The sequence below is a fragment of the Atheta coriaria genome, unplaced genomic scaffold (genome assembly GCF_025399875.1).
Source record: "Atheta coriaria isolate IRGN ID8LTWV9N9 unplaced genomic scaffold, Caltech_Dcor_3.1 hic_scaffold_9_pilon, whole genome shotgun sequence".
NCBI lineage: Eukaryota > Metazoa > Arthropoda > Insecta > Coleoptera > Staphylinidae > Dalotia > Dalotia coriaria.
Genome location: NW_027045451.1, coordinates 9223330 through 9233828, shown reverse-complemented (window position 1 = coordinate 9233828; position 10499 = coordinate 9223330). Strand labels below are relative to the sequence as shown.

Sequence of the window (10499 nt, the reverse complement as noted above, 5' to 3'; positions counted from 1 at the left end):
ATTTGGGTTCCGACGGAACTCAGATTCATTTCAACATGCTACGTACCAATGAAGTAAATAACCAATTGTTTTGTTTCTTTTTTAATTAAATATCTATCAATTTACCGTCGATTTGCTCTGTTTGATAAAGTGGTAGGTAAAATAATTTAAACATTTATTTAAAGTGTACCTCGATTTCAAGTTTAGTTCTACGTATTATTGTTTATCGGCAATGTAAATGAGAATTCAGAGTGAAAATTTGAAGTTTTATTTGGAGATGTTTCAATCATCATTCTCATCTTCTTATCTTGGTATAAGTTTGCTTTAGAGCCCATAGTTTACCAACGAGAAATGTTCGAATTAAATATTACTTAAATATTTGATGTAAAATCTAAGAATCTGTCACCATAAGAAATCAGAATTGAGTAAATTGAATTTTAATTTTCATTAATTTTTGTACTTTAAATTCCGGGACTATTATCTGTATCATTCATAGATGACACTAGCATAAACGAAAAATCCTAAAACAGACTTGTATTATTTATTTCTGTATTTATCGGCAAAGGTGAGCATTCGAGACGAGAATTGTGTTTGTTTTGAACACAATTTACACTTTCTTATCGCATGCCCGTGTGTCGTTGCCGTCCGCTCACGCCACATGATGCTGCATCGTAGTTTAGTTTTGGTCGCAGGTACCCTGCCAATTGCAATTCGCGCAGAAGATCGCGTGACATCGACGCACCGGTTTTGCGTACCTCTTACTTTCTTATCATAAACTGTTGCGTCCTTGTTTGTGCAGTTCACGGCCAGTTTCGTGCCGATGTCTGGTTGGTCCAGACGTGTTTCTCGCGACTCGTATCGTATGTTCGGTCTTCTACTTTCTAAATTAACGTTATATTTCATCATCAATCGATTATTTTATTTTGAATTGCGACTATAGTAATCTTATTTTATTGGGGTGTTTATTGTTTATTGTGATCGCGAGTGTGAATCGGGTACATATCATTTCCATGTTGATTTGATATTCGACATTAGGATGACCCATCGTGCTGGTGTAAGTAACTAAACATCACATGTTGTTTGTTTTTCTTCGTTGTGTGAATATAGTATTATAATATTACTAAATCGTTCGAAATATGTTTGTTTTAACTAATGTTTTCTTTTTTTATTTGCAGTATTTGCCGTATTCTGGAGTCCTATTAGTTATGCATTGGTAAGTTTATATTTGAATTATATTTTTCGTTTCAATTTCTGCGTCGAACAGTTATTTACGTAGTTTTTTTAATCGCGTTTCAATGCGTACAATGACTCAAAATAGTCGCGAGCCCTGCTGAAGCATCTTATAATTGATTTCTGTTTTGTTTCATCTCTTAAATTTTAATTATAACTAGCTTATTATTTTAAGAATTTTTCGTTGATTAAGAATTTGAAATCCATTCTTGTCTATCTCTTTTAGTTTGTGAAATAAATTAATTTTAGTCTTTAATATTGATCTTTGTCATTTACGTATTAATTAATGGTAACTTAAGCGAGCTCAAGAAAGAAATATTGTAATTCAATGAAATAGGTAATTAATTTTTTGTTGATTATTGCTGCTCTCTGCACATTTTGCGATTAATACGAATTGTTACATGAATTTGTAATCAATTTTGGACTTCTGTAAATTACGTCTGACTACAATAACAATAGAAGAGTAACAATATAAGAAAATATAACAAAACACCACTTCATTCGCATCTGTATCATTCAAATATGGCACTAGCATAAACTAAAAATCATAAAATAGAATTGTATTATTTATTTCTATATTTATCAGCACACGTGGGCATTCGACACAAGAATTGTGCTTGTTTTGAACACAATTTATATTTTCTTATCACATTCTCGTGTGTCGTCGTCGTTGTCATCTCCTCACGCTGCACGTTGTCACGTCTTTATTTCAATTTGACGATATGTCGTGCTATAAATGTATCACTGTAGCACTGAAATAAAAATCAGTAATATTTTACTGTCCTACATCCGTATCAAGTGTAAAGTAACCTTTACAAAAATTTCAGTGTTAAGTGAGCATTAGAACTTGTAGGTTCATAAAAAATATAATCATTACAATTTACTTAATTTTTATTAGGGTAACGAAATTCCTTAAATAATTATTTATTTGTATTTTTCGAGGTGCAGTGGTTCAAATATAACACTGTAATACTGAAATATAAATAAATATAAGTTTACCGACATAAACGTGTGTTATAATGTGAAAAGTACTCTTTACCAAGTACGTTTGTGTTAACTAAGCTTTGGTAGTTAAAAATTATAAGATAAAAGTATTATAATTAGTAAAATTTTATTTTTGTTCTTAGAAAGTTTAGCAAAATTAATTATACAATTGTTTATTTCTATTTTAAATGATATACAGTTACAATTATAGCACTGTAAAACTAAAATGCGAATAAATGTAACTTTACTAACATTTAAACGTATTTTATAAAGTGTAAAGTGCGCTTTACAAACCACGAATGCGTTAACTAAGCCTTGACATGCTGACACAACTAAACCTAACATAGAATATATAAAACATAAGTATATACAATTTTGAATTTTGTTGTTAATATATTAGTATAATAACATATATAATTATTTACTTCAATATTTTAGTGTATAGTGTTATAATTGTGTCACTGTTGTACTGAAATAGAAATAAGCAATAGTTTAATGTCCTTCAGCTATGTAAAGTGTGAAGTAATTTTTACAAAAATGTTTGTGTTAAGTGAGCCTTTGGGGTTGTACATAAAAAATACTACGATAAACTATGTACTCGAAAAACACCACCAAAGCATTATTTCAGCAATATTTCGCTCACTTTTAGTGTTTTGCGATTGAAATTGTCTTATTGTCTTATTAATTGTCTTCTCTCAATCACCTTAATCAACAATAATTAATATTTAAAATATTGGAATTGTTTGTATCTTCACTGTGTCGCGTTCGATATCACATCCCGTGCTTCAACCTTGTACCGTCGGTGTGATAGTAGGTACATGCTTGCGCTCGAAAACTGTTCCGTCGACTTTGATGATTCGTATATATCGCGCTGCAACACACGGCGACGTGTGTTTCACTGATTCATGCTATACTCGTATAGGCAAGAGTACTCGTTGCGCTAGGAATTGTACTTTCTTAATATTATAACACGCGAACGCGGTCTTAAACTAGGTTTGGATTAATTCTCCCAGAAGCAGAATTTTATTCTTAATCTCCTGTATCGAAATTTATTGCGAGAAAATTCCGTAACGCGAGTTATAATGGTATTTGTGTGTATACGCATATACGCAATAGTACTCGTTGCGCTAGGAATTGTACTTTCTTAATATTATAACACGCGAACGCGGTCTTAAACTAGGTTTGGATTAATTCTCCCAGAAGCAGAATTTAATTCTTAATCTCCCTGTATCGAAATTTATTGCGAGAAAATTCCGTAACGCGAGTTATAATGATATTTGTGTGTATACGCATATACGCAATAGTACTCGTAGCGCTAGGAATTGTACTTTCTTAATATTATAACACGCGAACGCGGTCTTAAACTAGGTTTGGATTAATTCTCCCAGAAGCAGAATTTTATTCTTAATCTCCCTGTATAGAAATATAGTGCGAGAAAATTCCGTAACGCGAGTTATAATGATATTTGTGTGTATACGCATATACGCAATAGTACTCGTTGCGCTAGGAATTGTACTTTCTTAATATTATAACACGCAAACGCGGTCTTAAACTAGGTTTGGATTAATTCTCCCAGAAGCAGAATTTAATTCTTAATCTCCCTGTATCGAAATATATTGCGAGAAAATTCCGTAACGCGAGTTATAATGATATTTGTGTGTATACGCATATACGCAATAGTACTCGTAGCGCTAGGAATTGTACTTTCTTAATATTATAACACGCGAACGCGGTCTTAAACTAGGTTTGGATTAATTCTCCCAGAAGCGGAATTTAATTCTTAATCTCCTGTATCGAAATATATTGCGAGAAAATTCCGTAACGCGAGTTATAATGATATTTGTGTGTATACGCATATACGCAATAGTACTCGTTGCGCTAGGAATTGTACTTTCTTAATATTATAACACGCGAACGCGGTCTTAAACTAGGTTTGGATTAATTCTCCCAGAAGCGGAATTTAATTCTTAATCTCCCTGTATAGAAATTTATTGCGAGAAAATTCCGTAACGCGAGTTATAATGATATTTGTGTGTATACGCATATACGCAATAGTACTCGTTGCGCTAGGAATTGTACTTTCTTAATATTATAACACGCGAACGCGGTCTTAAACTAGGTTTGGATTAATTCTCCCAGAAGCAGAATTTAATTCTTAATCTCCCTGTATCGAAATTTATTGCGAGAAAATTCCGTAACGCGAGTTATAATGATATTTGTGTGTATACGCATATACGCAATAGTACTCGTTGCGCTAGGAATTGTACTTTCTTAATATTATAACACGCGAACGCGGTCTTAAACTAGGTTCGGATTAATTCTCCCAGAAGCAGAATTTAATTCTTAATCTCCCTCTATCGAAATTTAGTGCGAGAAAATTCCGTAACGCGAGTTATAATGATATTTGTGTGTATACGCATATACGCAATAGTACTCGTAGCGCTAGGAATTGTACTTTCTTAATATTATAACACGCGAACGCGGTCTTAAACTAGGTTCGGATTAATTCTCCCAGAAGCAGAATTTAATTCTTAATCTCCCTGTATCGAAATTTATTGCGAGAAAATTCCGTAACGCGAGTTATAATGATAGTTGTGTGTATACGCATATACGCAATAGTACTCGTTGCGCTAGGAATTGTACTTTCTTAATATTATAACACGCGAACGCGGTCTTAAACTAGGTTCGGATTAATTCTCCCAGAAGCAGAATTTAATTCTTAATCTCCCTGTATCGAAATTTATTGCGAGAAAATTCCGTAACGCGAGTTATAATGATATTTGTGTGTATACGCATATACGCAATAGTACTCGTAGCGCTAGGAATTGTACTTTCTTAATATTATAACACGCGAACGCGGTCTTAAACTAGGTTTGGATTAATTCTCCCAGAAGCAGAATTTTATTCTTAATCTCCCTGTATAGAAATATAGTGCGAGAAAATTCCGTAACGCGAGTTATAATGATATTTGTGTGTATACGCATATACGCAATAGTACTCGTAGCGCTAGGAATTGTACTTTCTTAATATTATAACACGCGAACGCGGTCTTAAACTAGGTTCGGATTAATTCTCCCAGAAGCAGAATTTAATTCTTAATCTCCCTGTATCGAAATTTATTGCGAGAAAATTCCGTAACGCGAGTTATAATGATATTTGTGTGTATACGCATATACGCAATAGTACTCGTTGCGCTAGGAATTGTACTTTCTTAATATTATAACACGCGAACGCGGTCTTAAACTAGGTTTGGATTAATTCTCCCAGAAGCAGAATTTAATTCTTAATCTCCCTGTATAGAAATTTATTGCGAGAAAATTCCGTAACGCGAGTTATAATGATATTTGTGTGTATACGCATATACGCAATAGTACTCGTAGCGCTAGGAATTGTACTTTCTTAATATTATAACACGCGAACGCGGTCTTAAACTAGGTTTGGATTAATTCTCCCAGAAGCAGAATTTAATTCTTAATCTCCCTGTATCGAAATTTATTGCGAGAAAATTCCGTAACGCGAGTTATAATGATATTTGTGTGTATACGCATATACGCAATAGTACTCGTTGCGCTAGGAATTGTACTTTCTTAATATTATAACACGCGAACGCGGTCTTAAACTAGGTTTGGATTAATTCTCCCAGAAGCAGAATTTAATTCTTAATCTCCCTGTATAGAAATATAGTGCGAGAAAATTCCGTAACGCGAGTTATAATGATATTTGTGTGTATACGCATATACGCAATAGTACTCGTAGCGCTAGGAATTGTACTTTCTTAATATTATAACACGCGAACGCGGTCTTAAACTAGGTTCGGATTAATTCTCCCAGAAGCAGAATTTAATTCTTAATCTCCCTGTATAGAAATATAGTGCGAGAAAATTCCGTAACGCGAGTTATAATGATATTTGTGTGTATACGCATATACGCAATAGTACTCGTTGCGCTAGGAATTGTACTTTCTTAATATTATAACACGCGAACGCGGTCTTAAACTAGGTTTGGATTAATTCTCCCAGAAGCAGAATTTAATTCTTAATCTCCCTGTATCGAAATATATTGCGAGAAAATTCCGTAACGCGAGTTATCATGATAGTTGTGTGTATACGCATATACGCAATAGTACTCGCTGTGCTAGGAATTGTACTTTCTTAATATTATAACACGCGAACGCGGTCTTAAACTAGGTTTGGATTAATTCTCCCAGAAGCAGAATTTTATTCTTAATCTCCCTGTATAGAAATATAGTGCGAGAAAATTCCGTAACGCGAGTTATAATGATAGTTGTGTGTATACGCATATACGCAATAGTACTCGTAGCGCTAGGAATTGTACTTTCTTAATATTATAACACGCGAACGCGGTCTTAAACTAGGTTCGGATTAATTCTCCCAGAAGCAGAATTTAATTCTTAATCTCCCTGTATAGAAATATAGTGCGAGAAAATTCCGTAACGCGAGTTATAATGATATTTGTGTGTATACGCATATACGCAATAGTACTCGCTGTGCTAGGAATTGTACTTTCTTAATATTATAACACGCGAACGCGGTCTTAAACTAGGTTTGGATTAATTCTCCCAGAAGCAGAATTTTATTCTTAATCTCCTGTATAGAAATATATTGCGAGAAAATTCCGTAACGCGAGTTATAATGATATTTGTGTGTATACGCATATACGCAATAGTACTCGTAGCGCTAGGAATTGTACTTTCTTAATATTATAACACGCGAACGCGGTCTTAAACTAGGTTGGGATTGATTCTCCCAGAAGCAGAATTTTATTCTTAATCACCTGTATAGAAATATAGTGCGAGAAAATTCCGTAACGCGAGTTATAATGATATTTGTGTGTATACGCATATACGCAATAGTACTCGTTGCGCTAGGAATTGTACTTTCTTAATATTATAACACGCGAACGCGGTCTTAAACTAGGTTTGGATTAATTCTCCCAGAAGCAGAATTTAATTCTTAATCTCCCTGTATAGAAATATAGTGCGAGAAAATTCCGTAACGCGAGTTATAATGATATTTGTGTGTATACGCATATACGCAATAGTACTCGTTGCGCTAGGAATTGTACTTTCTTAATATTATAACACGCGAACGCGGTCTTAAACTAGGTTTGGATTAATTCTCCCAGAAGCAGAATTTAATTCTTAATCTCCCTGTATAGAAATATAGTGCGAGAAAATTCCGTAACGCGAGTTATAATGATATTTGTGTGTATACGCATATACGCAATAGTACTCGTAGCGCTAGGAATTGTACTTTCTTAATATTATAACACGCGAACGCGGTCTTAAACTAGGTTGGGATTAATTCTCCCAGAAGCAGAATTTAATTCTTAATCTCCCTGTATAGAAATATAGTGCGAGAAAATTCCGTAACGCGAGTTATAATGATATTTGTGTGTATACGCATATACGCAATAGTACTCGTTGCGCTAGGAATTGTACTTTCTTAATATTATAACACGCGAACGCGGTCTTAAACTAGGTTTGGATTAATTCTCCCAGAAGCAGAATTTAATTCTTAATCTCCCTGTATAGAAATATAGTCGAGAAAATTCCGTAACGCGAGTTATAATGATATTTGTGTGTATACGCATATACGCAATAGTACTCGTAGCGCTAGGAATTGTACTTTCTTAATATTATAACACGCGAACGCGGTCTTAAACTAGGTTGGGATTGATTCTCCCAAAAGCAGAATTTAATTCTTAATCTCCCTGTATAGAAATATAGTGCGAGAAAATTCCGTAACGCGAGTTATAATGATATTTGTGTGTATACGCATATACGCAATAGTACTCGTTGCGCTAGGAATTGTACTTTCTTAATATTATAACACGCGAACGCGGTCTTAAACTAGGTTTGGATTAATTCTCCCAGAAGCAGAATTTAATTCTTAATCTCCCTGTATAGGAATATAGTGCGAGAAAATTCCGTAACGCGATATTCCGGGAAAATTGTGTGTTGAAATAGTACAGGTTCATTATCCCTCAAAACACACACGTGTTGTTTTTTTGTTTCAGTACTTTTTATGATTACCTGATGAACTGGTAAGTTTGCAAACGTTATTACATTATACTTTCATATTTATCTAAAATTGCATGTAACGTGAATACCGTGACAACACAAAATTGATGCGTGCCGCCGGATGCGACTTGGATCTACCCGCAGAGTATGGTCATGTCAATCATCGGTTTAATAACGTGAAATTTTCCTTGCTCGCATTTTTAATTTTATTTCATAAATCTGCCGGCTCTTTAACGTAATTTCGTAGTTTGGCAATTAATTATTGAAAATAATATATATGTAAAATATTTGTAATATACCTATTTGTAAAATGTAGCAATTTTCTTCTTGTATCACCCTATGTTCTACTTTACCTTGCGTTCTAGTGTAAAACTAACTAAATTTGTCGTTTCTGGGTCGTTTTCTACTTAAACTTTGTATTTTATTTTTAAATTTAGGAATTTCCTGTTTGTATCACCCTGTATGTTTGTTTTTCTTGATTTCCTATTATAAGTTTTCTAAATTTGTATTCCCAACTATTTTCTTTCTTGTACTATTGATTTTCTTTTTGTGATGTAGTAATTTCCTTTTTGTAGCACCCTGTATATTTGTTTTTCTTGTTGTCCGTGAAAATTTAGCTTTAGTTGTGGTTTGAGGTTTTTCTTCTTTGCACCTTGAATTTTCTATTTGTAACACCCTGTATATTTGTTCCCATTTTCACTCACGTAGAAAATGGTCTATTTCCTAATTTCATTATCCCGGCTATGCAGGTCGTAAGTTCTGTTTCAATATGGCGACATGTATTCTGTTGACTTGTAAAATATAAACTTGTATTCTATTGTTAATAAAGAAATAGTAAAATATATTGACTTCTTTGATTTGTGTACCTCTTCTATCATTTCAGGAACAGGTCTCTAAGAGAGTTCCCTCTCTCAGGGGATGATCCCCCACTATAAAAATTGTTAAGGTATCCTGTGTGAGTTGTGTGCTCCTTCTTTCATTTCAGCTACAGGTCAGAACTTGTAAGAATATTTTTAAGTGTCACCTCTCTTGATGCGACTTAATACTTAGAAATATTTTTACAAAACCTGGATTGTCCTTATAAGGAGTTCCCTCTCTCTGGGGGTGATCCCCCACCATAAAAATTGTTGATATGCCTGATAATTTCGGGGATGAAGCGCAGAGACATCGTAGCTGTAGGTTGGGCCGGGAGCAATGGACGCATCGAAGCAGTGGGCGATCGACCAGAGCGCCGGAGGCGCTCTGGGAGATTGACCTGTGACTGTCTTATAACGACACGTGCCAAAAAATTTAAAAATTCTGTCACCCCTATCTCTCTTTCTTCTATCTCCTCCTCTTCTCTACTCTCTGTTCTCTTCCTTCTGTCTTCTACTCTTCTCTGCTATTCCTTTTTCTACTTCTCCTATTTCTCACTGTTCTCCGTTTCTCCACTTACTACTTTCTTACTTCTCTTATTGCCTTCACTTGAATTGCAACTTCTCTTATATTTCGTTGCAATTCACATATGCAACCCAAATTACACCTGTTATTTTTATATTTGAGAAAAATGCCTTCCATACCTGAGATTCGATCCGTGTCTGCTAGCATGCCAGCAGGTGCACGTCTCCACTCGACCACCAAGTGTTTTTATTGTTGTTATTTGATTCTTCTATTTATGTTTCTACTTTTATCATATTTTTAAAAACAACAACACAACACAAACAGCTTTATATTGTACACGCTCGACGCACTTAAGATTTATATGGCATATGATTCAAGACATCAATCCTGCAAACGGCAAAGGGGAAACCAAAAAAAAAAATATCAAGAAGTATATAATATTACATAATGTTTTATTAGCAACATTAAAAGCTACATACAAACAAGAAAACAAGATAATGATATGCGATATAATGCTCATTTAATACCTTTTAACAAAATAAACAAAAATGATATCAATAACAGCTTCAAAATGTTGTAAATTCATTCAATCATATTTGGAATTATCAAAATTTCTGCATCGGAGAAAATTCTTCCGAACTTACTGTTAGACCGCTTTCGCGTGTTATACTAAAAAAAAACTACAACACTTACCTAACGCAACGAGTAATATGGCACACACACACACAACTTTCAATATAATTCGAGTTACGGAATTTTCTCGAAATAAATTTTAATACAGGGAGATACAGAATTAAATTCCGCATCAGGCAAAATTATTCCGAACTTATTGTGACACCGCGTTCGCGTGTAATAATAAAAACTACAGTCCCAAGCGCAACGA

At 34.1% G+C, this 10499-nt stretch overlaps 2 long non-coding RNA genes across 2 annotated transcripts; both read left to right on the top strand.

Annotated features, from left to right (window-relative positions):
* The first annotated feature begins 4273 nt into the window (after nucleotides 1-4273).
* Nucleotides 4274-6238, top strand: LOC135798740 (uncharacterized). Its single transcript, XR_010549776.1, has 3 exons — nucleotides 4274-5252; nucleotides 5441-6004; nucleotides 6193-6238. It is a non-coding gene; the product is annotated as an uncharacterized lncRNA (long non-coding RNA).
* A 577-nt stretch (nucleotides 6239-6815) lies between these two features.
* Nucleotides 6816-9080, top strand: LOC135799320 (uncharacterized). The gene is made up of 2 exons (XR_010549988.1): nucleotides 6816-6943; nucleotides 7131-9080. It is a non-coding gene; the product is annotated as an uncharacterized lncRNA (long non-coding RNA).
* Nucleotides 9081-10499: the final 1419 nt, after the last annotated feature.